Genomic DNA, 15,183 nt, shown 5'->3' on the forward strand with positions numbered 1-15,183 from the left:
TATTTGAAAAAAGGAAAACAGGAATTGAAGTAATAAAAACAACACAAAGAAATGAGGGTGAAGAGAGGCAAATTCAAGTCAACGACCTATAACTTGTGGGTGAGATTTTGACACCACCTTTAAATCTCCATATAGAACAAATTCAAAGCTGGATAAACTAGTATTGTAAATCTGATTTTTTGAGACTGAGAGTTTAGGAAAACAAAAATATTTCTACTTTGTCTATAAGTTCAGAAAGGCAACAACTCAAGGGCTTTATTTTCTAGTTTTAAAAATACAAATCTACTCGAAAATTTTAAAGTCCAAGACATCAATGGCAAGTGCAGTTTTAATAATTAAATAAAATACCATTCCATATTACATGTGCCTTTTGGTTCATGTGGATGCCTATGCTTACTTTTGGTTCATTTAGTGAACTGAAGAAATAATTTTTTTTCACATCCTTATATGCAATTCTTTAAGTTCCTAGAATACCGGAATACTGACCCAGATGATTGTGCTGTTTTGTGTTTATCAAAGATGATTCTGAATTTCTCCAAAACCACAAAGGAAACCAACAGTCCCACATTAATAATTCTGATAGTCCCACCAAACAGGAAACACAAAGCGGAAATTAAGAGTCTGACAAGACAGACGTGACTTCAGCAAAACAGACTCAGGGTTTAAGCCATCTCCACCTTGACTAACCCTTGTCTTTACCCCGGTTCCTTCCGGACCCTACCACTTCTGCAAGGCAAATAGGAATGGTGCATGGGTTCAGACGAATACAATTCTAGTTGTGAATGCTCCGCTTTAGAGGACCCAGCCTCAGTTTCCACAGCCATCGGGGGGGGAGGTAATAATACCTGTCCCAGCTCCCTCACTGGAACATTGCCAGGATCACATAAGAAAACGCCGTCCTGAGATAAGCGAGAGCCACCGACTTGGTAAAGCCGCCAACAGGACTCGGCTAGGTTCCCCTCCCGGCAAGGCTGGTTCGACCTACAGTCAACAGGAAGCTCCCGGGGCAGGGACAGGATCCCTGCCTCGGAAAGAGGCCAGACGCGAACGTTTTTGGACGGTGACCAGGGTGGTGGTGAGGGTGTGAGCAACGCCTTCCTGGCTCACGCGGCTGGGCTGAGATTTTACTATCAACGACAAAGGGTGCGGAAGCGTAGTACCGAGAAGCAACAGCCAACCAAAAACACTCAACCCCCTGCTCCCCCACGAAAACAAAGCCCCAAAGGCTTCGGCACGACGGACCCACGAGCCAAGGGAGAGGGGGAAAGGCGGGGGGGAGAATCGGCGCCCCATCCAACCGCCGCGGCATCCCAGCCGCCCAGCCGCGGGCCCGCGGGTGGGCAGCGGCGCGGCGGGCCTGCTCCGCGGGTGGAGAAGCGCCTCCTCCCCACGCCCCCTCAGCCTGCGCCGCCCCGGACCCCGCCGCCATGTTGGGTCAGGAGGAGTGACCCGCACCCGCCGCCCACCCGGACCGCGGCAGGGCGGCTCTCAGCCCGCGGAGGGGCGGGGGCGCCGGCGCCGGAAGGCGCGAGAGTCGGCCCCGCGCGGCGCGAGTTCCGGTAAGCGGGCGGCCGCGCGCAGGTAGACGCAGCCCCCGCCCCGCGCCCGCCTCCGCCCCGCCCCCACCGAGGCGCGGAGGGGGCGGGGCCGCGAGGGGAGGAGGTGAGAGTGAGGCCGAGGGGTGGGGAGCCCGGGAATTCCCTCCTCCTGAAGTAACGAGTCCCGGGCCGGCTCGGCCGTCGTCGCTGCCGCCCCGCGCCCCGCGCCGAGGAGGTGCAGGAGGGAGAGGGCCCCGCGGGCGTCGCCTCCGCCTCGCGCCCCCTCTCCACCGCCCCGAGCCGCCGCCGCCGCGACTCATGCGAACGCCGGAGGGCAGGTAAGGACCCGGCGCGGCCGGGTGGGCAGAGGCGGCCGACCCCGGCCCCGGCAGCGCTAGGCCCTGGCCCCGGCGCCCGCCTGCGCGCGGAGGCGCCGCAGCGGCCGCCGCCGCTCCCCGCCCCCGTCGTTCCCGAGTCGGGAAGTTGGGGAGAAACTTCTCCCCTCCCCTGGCGCGGCCGCGGGCGTGTCTCCTGGCCCGCGCTACCTGCTCGCCCCCCGACGTGGTCCGGGTCCCGTCCTTCCCGGTCCCGCCCAAGTCGGACTTGAGGTCCTCGGAGCGTTGGGACACCCCCGCAGCCCCGCACCCTGAAGGGCGTGGACCCCCGGGCGAGGTTTATTTTTGCCCCCATGGTTGGTGCCGGGGGCCAGGGAAGCGGCCTTTGGGTGCTGGAGGTCTGTCGAATGTCGCCTGACGCCTGTGGCAACTGTGCAGGGAGAGAGGACGAGGTGTGTGGGGCGAGTGGTGAGCCTCTAGCTTCGCTTGGTTTGATTGAAAACCGCAACATGTTTAAAGTTTTTCTTTGTTTTGGGTTGGGGGTTGGGAAGTGGCTTATTCAGAGTCCACATTTAAGCACCTTTCCACCCCACCTCACCTTCGGTTCTCTGTCCGCATGTGTTAAGGAAAATTTTGTTTTACTTAAAGTGTGTTTTTCTTGAAAATTGTTTCCAGCTTTTGCTTTATTGGGCATGGGGCAGAGTTGTTTCAGGAAGCTTTTGGAAAATCACGTCTGGTGTAGGAACTGCGTTAGTTTTTGTTTAGTAGTGAGTGGGACGCAGCATAGTTCGGATTTGGTTCAATTATTTTCTGCATAATGGAGCAGTCATAGAATAACATAGGTCAGATATTTTATAAATTATGAAATAAAAGTCTGTAGTAGAACCAAAACTTTGCATCCATGCCTATTATTATGTATATATGTTCCATTGGTGTGTGTTTTAGATGATATCACATATATATGATACGATGATAATACGATGATAGTTCTTTGTAAGGAAAATTATAGTGCCAGAAGTATCTTGGTAATTCTAAGTGTATTTAAGCCATACTGTTAAGTTAGTTTCTTTCTTTATCCTGTGAAGTTTCTCAAGTTAAATTACACTATAAGGAAAATATTACTAAAGGTGTATTTGTGACCATGTGTTAAATCCAGTAACTAACACAATGCTTGGCACAGAGTGGACAGGAAGCATTTTGAATGGATAGATAATGAAGGGATGTCTTGAATTAAAAGCCAAGGATCTTGTATGCATCACATATGATAGTCATATATTGTACTGGAAGAAAGTTGTATTTCATCAAGGCCAGCGATTTAATTTTTCTTAAAAATATGTGAGACCCTGCTTTGTTGACTCAGTTGTGTCTTAATTTCTGATACTAACTAAACCTCAGTGAAAAATTTAAATGCTGGTTGACAATTCAGAGGGTCCTAAATTTGAAACAAAGACAATTACCTTTGATCTCAATCTAAATACAAGATAGTTCATATCCATGTTTCCAGGATAAAAGATAAAAGGGTTCTTAAAATATGTACTCTGCTGTAACCACCATAATGTTATAATAGCTTTAGTTTTGCAGTTAGTTTTTGCTGACTTCATAAACCACAAAATTGACTCCTTTCTTTTCAGTCGAAAGTGAAATTACAGCCTTGACCTCTCTTCCTGGGATAGGTGGAATTTGTCTTATGGTCAAAGTGTAATATTAATACATGGTTGAATATTTTTTTAAGTTACAGTAATTCTCAAACTGCAAAAATTAATATTTGTACAAATGAAACTTATTATATATAATGACAAAAGAATAAGTATGCTAAAAGATTAGCAGTGACCCAATATATGAAATATTACTAGTGCAAGACTTGTTTATATTTAGAGTTGAAGTGTGCATCATTTTAAGCAATAATGTTTTACTGTGAATAGTTTTTCTTTAAAGGTATCTTTAACTCTGAATCTAGTGAGTCAGTGCAGTATGGGCATCATTTTTTCTATTAGCATTATATTAAGAAAGAAACAATCAAAAATTTTGAAAAGCAACGCTAAGCCCTGGTGTCTAGAAACGCAAACGTGAGTGATAATACTTTGTTTTAAACAACAACAACAACAAAAAAACAACCCACAGGGAGGTAAAGATGGGCGAAGGGGGTAGGTTGTGACTGGGAAAGTTCTTTTAACCTGGTGGTGGTCACAGGGGTGCTGGCCTTACTATAATTCATTAAGTGGTACATTTGTGTGCTTTTCTGTTTTATTTCACATGGAATTTTTATTTTATTTTTTAAAGAAGCCCATGTGTAATGTAAATAAGGGGCTTAGAATGAGAATTTAGTATTTGGTGGTGAATAACTTTGGAACACTACCTAGACTGTTTGCAAACAGGATTAGACTTATTAAATCATAATTGTTATAGACTGGCTCGTGACTGCCTTGAAAATGTTGCATATTCACTTCTAAATGTGCAATAATTAGAGAATTTTGAAAAAATTTCTAATAAAGTCCTGGGTTTTCTTTTAACTATTTTAATTTTGATGGAAGACACTAGGTTTTACTAATTTTATATGTATGTATTTTTAAATTTTATTTTTTTAAGTGATAAATAATAGGTAATCAAAATGTGCTTATTGAAGAATGGATACTGTTCTGTCGTTAACTACCGTATTTTTCAGAAAAGTAGGTAAAATGACAAAACAGAACTTTATGGCATCAAACTAATAAATCTTATTTATTTTCAGTTTTGTAGAACAATAATTCTTTAGATCAGTAATTTTAGCCCTAATTTCTCAATGGTCTTAAGGATGTTGTGAAATTCTCAATGTAAAATGTTTACATTTACTTAAACTTTATGAAGATACACAGTACCTGAGGGAAGAATATGTTTTGTTTTTTTTCTCAAAAGAAAGCAAATGACAGTATAGTGTTGGAGTTTCAGAAATGCAGAGAATCATTGCTTATGCTACTTTACTTGCTTTCTGTAATGTTTACTTGATGTTTTAGATGTTGATGTTGCTTTGCATTGTTGTTGAGTTAAAGAAGAGATCATATCTGTGCCACATTCTTATATCACAGGAACTTTGTCATGTTATAAAAGTGATGTTTGTGCTGCTGGTTTTGTTGTGTGAATATTTACAGGAAGTTTTAGTAAGCTCTTCCATTGTTCAGAACCCTAAATGGCTTAGGTCACCTTCAGTTCACATTTAAATAGATTTATAATATAAATACAAGTCCTCTAGCAAGGTACAACTACTTCTCTTTAAAGGAAATAATCTATTCCTATTAAAGTATTTTGGTGTCTTATCAGTAGTGTGTGCAGCAGTTTGTGTGTGCCTGTGGTAGGGTATGTATTATCTCTTTTCTTCCTCTCAGCTGCTCCAGTGCCACAATTAGTCTGGGTATTGCTCAGCTGCAGCTGCTGGGTGATTATGAACCATCCAGCTCCTGTCTAAACTCAGAGGCAGATTTAGCAAAAGGAGGGTGAAAGAGAAGAGCCGGTGTTGCTGCCAATATCATTTTAATGTGTCTGTATGCCAAGGAATCATTGGCTGAAGCAGCTCTACTGTTGTCTCAGAACTAGCAGACTTGATAGCAGTATATCCTGGTCTGGATTGGGTTTACCTTTACGATCTTGAAACCCACTCCAGGAAAGACAGATCCTATAATTGCAGAGTATAACGTAGTGTAGTGTCGTACTGATGAGGTACTGATGGACTGAATTACAAGCCACTGTGCCTCAACTCCTCCCCACTCCCCATCCCTGGGTAGCAGTGCCCTTCAGTTGCTATTGTTTGAGTGTACAGTAAGGTAAGAGATTGAAGGTTCCTTGACTTCTACACTGCATACTCCATTCTACTGTAAACTGGAATTCTTAGAATAGCTACTGTTTGGAGGGTGGCAGGGTTGCTGATGTGCAGTCTCTTTGGACTCCCTGCTTTCTCCTAGGAAGTGGGAGAACTTCAAGAATTATTATTTCCACAACTAGATACACATGGCGTATCCCCTGTTTTTGACTAAATCTTGGCAGTATGAACCCTAGATTCTTTTCCCCCCAATCCCTCACCTTATTCCTGTCATTTGAGAAGATGAACATTAACAAACACAGATCAGTGTCAACCATGTGTGGCAAGCCCTAGACTAGAAGGTTCTGTGGGCAACTTTTGCTGCTTCTGAAATTTTGTTGCTCAGTTTATAAACATGCCAAGTAATAGCAGTGGCATCTTATCCTTTTACCACTACTGTGTACTGAAAATCTGGAGACAATTCTTTTGCTAATCCTGACTTGACTTAGTTGTTCAGGGTTTAGCTAATTTGTAATGGGAGTTAAAGAGCTCTACACTTGTATAACTCAAAGAAAGGAAGAGGTACAGGAAGACTGTACACTTGAGCATTATCAAGTACACAGACATACTTAGCAAGACACTGGTGTGATGACCTCTTCCTTTGTGCTCCCACAAAACCCATGTGACTGAGCACATTTCTTGCATTTTAACCATTTCTTTCCATGACTGACGATTATCCTTGATAGTAGTGTTCAACTGTGGCAAGAACCTTTTTATATTAATCCTTGACAAAGCCCCTAGCATAATACAAAGTAAATTTTGAACTGTGTTCATGGATGTGTCTGGGCATAGTTATATGACCTAAGAACTACATGCTTTTTTACACACAACAAATATTTTAGGTATACCTTTACTAAAATTTTATAAAATTAACAATACTTTTTCATAAGTTAAAGTTAGATAAATTCTTTAGACATTTGTCCTCAAAGTTTTGTTCTTGGAGGTGATTTCATAAAACAATTTAACCAATCTTGCAAAATATGAATTTAAAGATTGTTTTGATATTTCTAACATTAAGTAGAAACTTTTTTAATGAGTTTTATTTTAAAGATTTTGTTTTACTATTTTGATGATTATAGAAAGTCCAAGTTATAAAAAAATATAAAAATCCTAGATTTTTATGAAACCCATTTGTTATTTTATCATGTTAATAGTAACAGTCAACAGTTTATGTTTGTGTTTACCCTAGGACAAAACAGAAAAAAAATAAAAAAGAAATTCTCATTTTCATGCCATAATATATGTAAAGGGATGCATAGTTGATAGGATATATTTGGTGAATTATTAGGGGTGGAGAGAGGGATAGGAAAAGTTCAGAGGAAAGGACTGACTACTGAAACATGAACATTATCTGATTTTCAGCCTATGCTCCTAGCATTGTATAGACTCTAGTTTTACTTCAACTACTGCAGAGAATAGTCACTCTCTGATTTTTTAATACAACTTTCAGTTCGCTTGCATTAAGTCAAAGTTGGGATGAGGTGAAGGAAGTTGACTTTTAGGTGTAAGTTAATACTTGCAATTGTTCCACAGCAAGTGTATTGATTTCTAACTTTTGTTGTGATTAGTCCTTTAAAAATAAGGATACTTAAAAAAAATAATAGCATTCAGGCATTTAGAAAGCAGCAGAGGAGGAAATATGACATAATAAAGAAAGAACTAGAAGGTAGAAGACAATCTGGATTTTAATTTCACTTCTGACAATGACAAGCTGTGTAGTTTTGGTGAATTCAGTAAACTCCCTAGAGTACTTGAAATAAGAGGTAATTGGGCAACATGGTTTCTAATAGTCTTTCAGCCTTATATAGATTTGTGCTTCTGCTAGAGCTGCAGTTTTTATGATATTAATAACATTTTAAGAATGTTTTGGTTTAAAATTTGCAATAAGATTAGATAACAGGTAAGTAAAGATTATAGTAAAACACTGACCCATGGACTTTGGCACTGAACTTTCTCAAGCAAACAGTATTATTCCATTTGTTATGTGAACATTTATTGACCCTGTCATGTGACAAAAACTGCTAATTTATTATTATAAAAATGATTGCAACATGACTGCTATTCTCTAGGAATTCACAGGTGGGTTGAATTGGATTTGATTATGAACTGTTATAAACTTTGTAAGTTGGTATATCTTTTTAGTGTGATAATTCTTTCCAGTACTTTTGCATTTTGATGGCATTAAGTTGTGATACCTCTGAAACTTTAATGAGCCTCTTTGCTCTAGACAGATTTAGCCTCAAGTAAATTGATTCAATTCTCTAGGCAGGAAATTTTGATTTAATGTTTTTCTAGACATTAGTTCATTACACATGTTTGTGAATGAGATAAACAGACTTTTATAGAAGTCTTATAAAAGATGATTGCATGACTTAGAAACACTTCATATTTGTTACAATAATATTAGAAAATGATGCCTTAATTATCCTCTTGAAGCAGATAGTTGTAATGTCAGTTTTTAAGTAATCATAGCTATTTGGATGAGAACTTTGCCGTAGTGTATCAGGAAAATAACTATTATCATGAAAACTTACATTCTCTTTTTTTATTTGACTAAAGTATAGACTACTTGTTCTGAATATTTTTCTTTAACACATGTAGCTAATATTTAGAATTAAACAATCATGAGTATTTGAAGAGGGTTAACATTTGAAGGTTTGCAAAATAGATTTCTGAAAACATAAACTAAAATTATAAATAGTATTCCCAAAGTTTGTCTATTAGTTCTTTGAAAATGAAAACCAATTTTGTCAGAAAAGTCTCTTCTGTAATATAAGCCTTCTTGGTTAGATTTTTAGGTGATTCATTAAAGTTAACATTTAAAACTTGGAACGGAACCGCCATTTGACCCAGCTATCCCACTCTCCTCAGTCTATATCCAAAAGACTTAAAATCAGTATACTACAGTGACACAGCCACATCAATGTTTATAGCAGCTCAGTTCACAATAGCTAAACTATGGAACCAACCTAGATGCCCTTCAGTAGATGAATGGATCAAGAAACTGTGGTGTATATATACTGGAATATTACTCAGTCTTAAAGGAGAATAAAATTATGGCCATTGCAGATAAATGGATGGAGTTGGAGAATATCATGCTAACTGAAATAAGCCAATCCCCAGAAACCAAAAGCCAAATGTTTTCTCTGATATACGGATGCTGATCCGTAATGGGGGAGTAGGTGATAAATGGAGGAATTTTGGATTGGGTAGAGGGGAGTGGAGGGAGGGGAAGGGGACAGGGAAGCTGGAAAGATGGAGGAATGAGATTGACATCATTACCGTAGGTACTTGTATGATCAAGTGAATGGTATAACTCTTCATCATGTACAACCAGAAAAATGAATTCTGCTGTCATATATAATGGATTAAAACAAATAAAAATTAAAATTGAAAAAATGTAAAAAACCAAACAGGTATCATGGTATTTCTGTGCTCCTTTTAAACAAATAAAACATTTGTCTCCCGAATGCTGGTGGATAAACCTATAGTCTTGTCACTCACCCTTGCTCCATATGGTCACATCCCCTATTTTTAAATCACCGTTATGCTTTGGTATTAGATATTAGAATGCTAAGGCTCTCCCAGAAGCCTTGTTATTAGGCTGACTTTAAGCATAGACTTAAAGTCCCTAGTTGCTCCCGCCTGCTAGCTAGGCACTGTGATATCTGCCTCCAGGCTAACCCTATAGGACAGTGTGAAGTGTCAGAAGATTCAGAATGAAACTAAAATAGTAGAAAAGGGCTTGGGAAAATATTATAGCATTTATAGTTTTATAGTTTACAGTTTTTTCCTTCTTTGTTTTTTCCTATTTCCCATCTTTATTCCTCTTAGACACTGGTAGGAAAGAAGCCTATTATATGACAGGTGTGGTGGATGCTACGATTTCACATGCATTATCACATATAACTTAAATATTTGAAATGTTTCTAGAATGCACAGAAAAACTGGCAAAGATAGGCATTTATTACAATTGAAGTAACTGAGGATCAGAAAATATATGTGATTTGCTAAGGTCACATAACTAGTGATTGGACAGAACTTGGATTTGAATCTAGAACTTAATTAGGAATAAGGAACAAATAGGGAAAGGGGGATTTCCCCTTTTCTATTACATTGTACATTTGAATTGGAAACAATTTTCAGTGACTTATACTTTTTGGTGGAAGTAGCTTTGTGGTACATGTTTCATAATAGATGTCAGTATTAATTAAGGTCAGATATTAATTCATTAGCAGAAAGAAACTGGTTGCATTAACTAAACTTTAAAGTACTACCCTTTTGTAACTTTGGATTTATAATGGAAAATGATATACTAAGTCCAAAGCATTTTTTGTCTCTTTACAAAATAAAATGTTTAGCCCAGCCAGCCTTGGTGGTGTATGCCTGTAATCCCAGACTCAGGAGGTTGAGGCAGGAGGATTGAAAGTCCAGGGCCAACCTCAGCAACTTAGGCCCTAACCAACTTAGTAAGACCATTTTGACTGGGAATATGGCTCAGTGGTGAAGTGCCCCTGACGCTTTTCAATTCCCAGTATGAAAAAAAAATTTAAAAAGGAAAGAAAAAAGTGTTTAGCCCAGCTTTACAGAAAGACAATCCTTAGCATGTTTTCCCAACCAAGTTTTTTTCTTCTATCTTAATTTAATTCACCAAAGAAACAAGTATGCAAAACATGAGTTATTACACTAAATAAACTGTATCAAATTCTACCCTTTTGTGGGTTTGGCTTTGCGTATTCTATGTATAATCTGAATGTATGTAGTAAGTACCTCCCCCCCTTGTGCAAATATATACCATATATGTGTGTAGGTATAGTTTATCTGAATCTTCTGACTTAAAAGATGATCAAATGATTACTGCACAATATTGCCTTCATTTCTACTAGTTGATATAATTTTTTTCCTGGATGAGATGGTAGAAATAGATGGAAGGTCTCATTACCTAATGGTTCTCTGTCACATTTCAGACACATACTGCAGATGGAGGCACTTTCTAATGTGCCCTGTCAGTAGGATGTTGATTTCCTACTTGCACAGACACCAGCCATTCAAGGCTGCATTTGGAGGAAACAATAGGATTCTTCTAAACCCGTTCATGTTCATTTCTTTAATTTTTATTGTCTTGCATACTTGTTTATTTCTATAAGTCCTATTGTTGCATGAATTCCTCATCATCTGGAAGATTATTCTTGTCTAAAGCTTAAATGGAAATTTTGTTTGCTACTCTTTTGCCACTGTGTCAAGTTCTTGCGTTGACAATAATTTCCTTCATCACCTTAGAAGGCTTTTCTTCTTTGACTTCCTTTTATTTCTTCAATTGTATCTCTTAAGAATATACCCTTTGTCCTCTCTAATAAGCTGGAGCATTGTTTTCTAGTGAGACTACCACCTATACTTTGTAGCATTATTGTCCCACAAAGAATATCTACAGTGCTACTCTATTTTCACGCATCACTCCAACTCCATCATTGTCCATACTTAGGTCTTTACATAAAGGTTGGCAGATAGGTTTTACACTGTTGTTATTGTGCATAAGGGAAGGAATTTTTATTTTGACTACTGAAGTTATTCCAAGCATCCAGGATAGTGACAGTTTTGAAATATTTTTGAATGCAGGAAAGTGTAAGTCAGCTAGTAGTGTAGTGTCTGCCTACTATAGACATATCAACAAGTAACTTCACTGAACTCATGCAATAATCGCATGTTTTTAACTCTGTGAAGTGGCAGACCTAGTGCTAAACTAGTGGCATTAATAATCAAGTAAATTCAAATAAGCAATCAGCTTGAGTTTGATATAGAAACTGTGGTTTGATTTGTCTGTGCCTTGTAAATGTTAAAAGAGTTGTACTTATTCCTAATAATTATCCATTTACAATCAGTGGGTTCAGTTTATTTTTTAAATTTCATATTCTGTAAATATATGTCTTGCAACTATGCTTCTTAAGTACTCAGTACCTCTTAAAATTATATTTATGTGAGTAATTCATATATATCTGGTCATGAGGAGAGCTAGTCCCTGGTGGGACATCTAGTTCCCACTAACAACTTCACACCATAGAAGGGGGAGGATGGGATTTTGGTGGATAGTTAACTGTGTCTGCCACAGGTTGGGACAAGAAATAACCTAGTAGTTAGAATTAGTCATCTGTATTTAAAATACACTAATTTTATAAACATAGTCAGAATATTTATTTAAAAAGTGTAACCATAAGTACAAACTAGGTATGATGGATGACTTCATAACCCAGAATCTTCTTGAAGTTTGTTTCCTATAGCAGAGTGTCTGATAAATATAATTTTGTATTTTAAGGTGGGAAAAGAATTTAGAAAGATGTTAGTTGCTTTGAATTTAATTAGGACCAAGAGTAAAAAAAAAAGCTAGTGATATCCAAATTCTAGAAAAAATCTTTAGAGAAGGGACAATGACATCATGAGTTCATATTAAAAGTAGGAGGGAAGGCAATCCTATAATTTCAGATGTGTGCTTTAGACTTCAGGAATCATGAGAAAACCATTAAGAATATGACTTAAGATTCTAATAATGTACCACCCAAAGAAATGAAAAGTCTAAAAGTGCTCCAAACATTTTATAGGTAAAGTATGAGCACTCTGGTGGGAGAAGGGAGTTCAGAGTAACACTAGGATTGTATCTGCATTTAATCAACACTTCTGGTGATTGAGGAAAGATTTTAATAACAGTATCAAAATATTTGATGAGGGTGGTAGCGGGAAGAAATTATAGTGGAGCTGACCTCTCCCTTCCCCTACATTGTTACTTCACCACCTTTCCTTTCCCCACTCCATTAACTACTCCTATTGAGGCTTGCTTTGTTATGTTATTGTTTGTTTTTTGATGAATATGAGTTAGAAGAAGGAACTCAGTAAATTAGGTCAGGTAGAAGAGAGGGTCATAAACCTGTTAGTATATTATTACAGGACAAATAGGATTTTTAGAATGGCTGATATTTAGGAGAAGGAAAAACTAGTAACAGATGATTTTTAGAAATAATTTCACAGCTAGAGAAAGAAGGATATCATAGATCCACAGATTAGGAAAATAGAAATAATAGATAACAGAATACCTTGTACTGTACATCTTCTTTTTAATCTTTTAATTTTTATATCAAGAGGTTGCTCTTTAAATAAGTTAGAACAGTGAAAATAGTTATTAAGAAGGCATTTACTTATATTATTTTAAGTCTCTAGGTTCAAAAGAATTATCTCAAGGTTCTGAAAGGCATTTTTTATATTCCTAGAGCCACACCAGTAGTAGAGAAATCATGAAGATAGGTAGACATTTCAGAAAATAGAAAAATGATTAAACAAATCCTTACAGGGTAAATTTTAATAAATGCAGACACTGAAGTTGCCAATGATTCTTGATAAAATTCTAGAACAGGTGTTTGTGGTAGTTTTTAAGCAATTAGAATATTATAGAAGTAATTTTTTATAGTTAGTTGTCCAGCAGTGCTTTATTGAATCACTGAACCTTTATCTCTAGAGCTGAGATCATCCATCAGTGGTGCTTTCCTGTCATTCAGTGGTGGAACCTGAAAGATTCCCTTCTAACAATAAGGTTAAGTGATTCCTTTTTTATCTTTTTGTGGGGGGAGGGCGGCTCTTCCCCCCCCCATTTCCATAATTAGTTCTTCTAATGACATGATAAATATTGATCTTTTTTGGTGATATTTAGAGCCAGAGATAATACTAGCTTTAAAACTCATTTTATGTCTTTCCGGGTGTTTTGATCTTTCAGGAAGATTGAACTGGAATAGTATATAAGCATGCTTAATTAGTCATAATATCTGTAAAATTGTTTGTTTGTTTTTAGTGTGTGAATAAAGATACCTTAGTTTTGTTTTGTTTGAGGTGGGGTCAGACTGGTCTCAACTTACCAGTTCAAGCCATCCTCTCTCTGCCTCCTTAGTCTCCCAAGGTACTGGGACTGCCAGTGTGCACCACTATACCCAACCCCTTAAAGTGACTTTAATTTGCCTTTCCAGCTGAAGCCTACTCTGCATTTTTCCAAATGTTGAATTGCTTTGTCAGTAAACTTTGCCAATTTTGTTTTTTCTTAGATTTTTAGAAACTCTTTCTTTATTCTGGATATTTATACTTTCTATGTCTTTAGGTTGCACTTTCTTCATATCTGTGCTTGTCATTACTTCATCTAACTTTTTCCTTATATGTTTTTAAAAAGTATTTAAAAATAATTTTCTTCTTATGACTTGCAGGTTTTGTGTTAGAAGAATACTTTCTCAAATTTTTATGTATCAGATAAAAAATAAAAGTATCTTTTCTACCTAAGGATCATTTAAAAAATTCTATTATAGGTTTGTGTTTTGTTTTGCAATGCTAATTATTTAGCTCCCCCTTTCTCTGTCAATTTTTAATGAAGCAACTTTAAGAATACACTTTTCACTAGTATTTGCATTCATAGTTTGCAAAAGTACAGATTGCTTTATGATTTTCTTTTTTTTTATTCTTTTTAGATATCAGGACAGTAGAATATATTTTGACATACATACATGAAGTATAACTTATCCTAATTAGGATCCCATTCTTGTGGTTGAACATGATGTAGAGTTACATTGGTTGTGTACTCATATATGAGCATAAGAAAGCTATGACCAATTCATTCTACTGTCTTTCCTATTCTCATTTCCCCTCCCTTCCCTTCATTTCCGTTTGTTTTATCCAGTGAACTTCTGCTCCTTCCTCCTCCATTGTGTGTTAGCATTCACATAGAGAACATTCATGGTTTTTGGGGATTGGTTCATTTCACTTAGCATGATAGTCTCATGACTATCACTAGTCCAGTTCTATTTACCAGCCATAATTTCTTTCTTTATGACTGAGTAATATTCCATTTTGTATATATACCACATTTTCTTTATCTGTTCATCTGTTGAAGGGCACCTCACTTGGTTCCATAGCTTAGCTATTATGAATTGAGCTGCTATAAACATTAATGTGGCTGCATCACTGTAGTATACTGATTTTAAGTCCTTTGGATATAAACTGAGGAGTGGGATAACTGGGTCAAATGGATATAACCCAGTCTCTTAACTCCAGAACCTATATTCTTAACCATGAGGTTATGATTTCAGGTAGGACAAATTTCCTCAATTTTCTTCTTCAAAAAATGCTCTGCTGCTACATCAATGTTCATAGCTGCTCAATTCACAATAGCCAGACTGTGGAACCAACCTAGATGTCCTTCAATTGATGAATGGATAAAGAAACTGTGGTATATATATACAATGGAATATTACTCAGCTATAAAGAATAATAAAATTATGGCATTTGCAGGCAAATGGATGAAATTGGAGAATATCATGCTAAGTGAGATAAGCCAATCTCAAAAATCCAAAAGGCGAATGATCTCACTGGTAAGTGGATGATGACACATAATGGGGGTTGGGAGGGGGGCAAGAATGGAGGAAGGAGGGACTGTATAGAGGGAAAAGAGGGGTGGGAG

The 15,183-nt window shown here is 38.0% G+C and overlaps 1 protein-coding gene across 2 annotated transcripts in view; it reads left to right on the forward strand.

Annotated features, from left to right (window-relative positions):
* The first annotated feature begins 1,426 nt into the window (after nt 1-1,426).
* Nucleotides 1,427-15,183, forward strand: part of Yes1 (YES proto-oncogene 1, Src family tyrosine kinase) — a 68,217-nt gene continuing 54,460 nt past the window's right edge. The window contains exon 1 of one of the 2 annotated variants that reach the window (XM_047526600.1): nt 1,427-1,559. The gene's annotated coding sequence lies outside the window, so the exon portion shown is untranslated. Of the gene's footprint in view, nt 1,560-1,617; nt 1,877-15,183 lie in introns of those variants that run through there. The other variant, XM_047526599.1, reaches the window with a different exon arrangement.

This window comes from Sciurus carolinensis, chromosome 15 (assembly GCF_902686445.1).
Source record: "Sciurus carolinensis chromosome 15, mSciCar1.2, whole genome shotgun sequence".
NCBI lineage: Eukaryota > Metazoa > Chordata > Mammalia > Rodentia > Sciuridae > Sciurus > Sciurus carolinensis.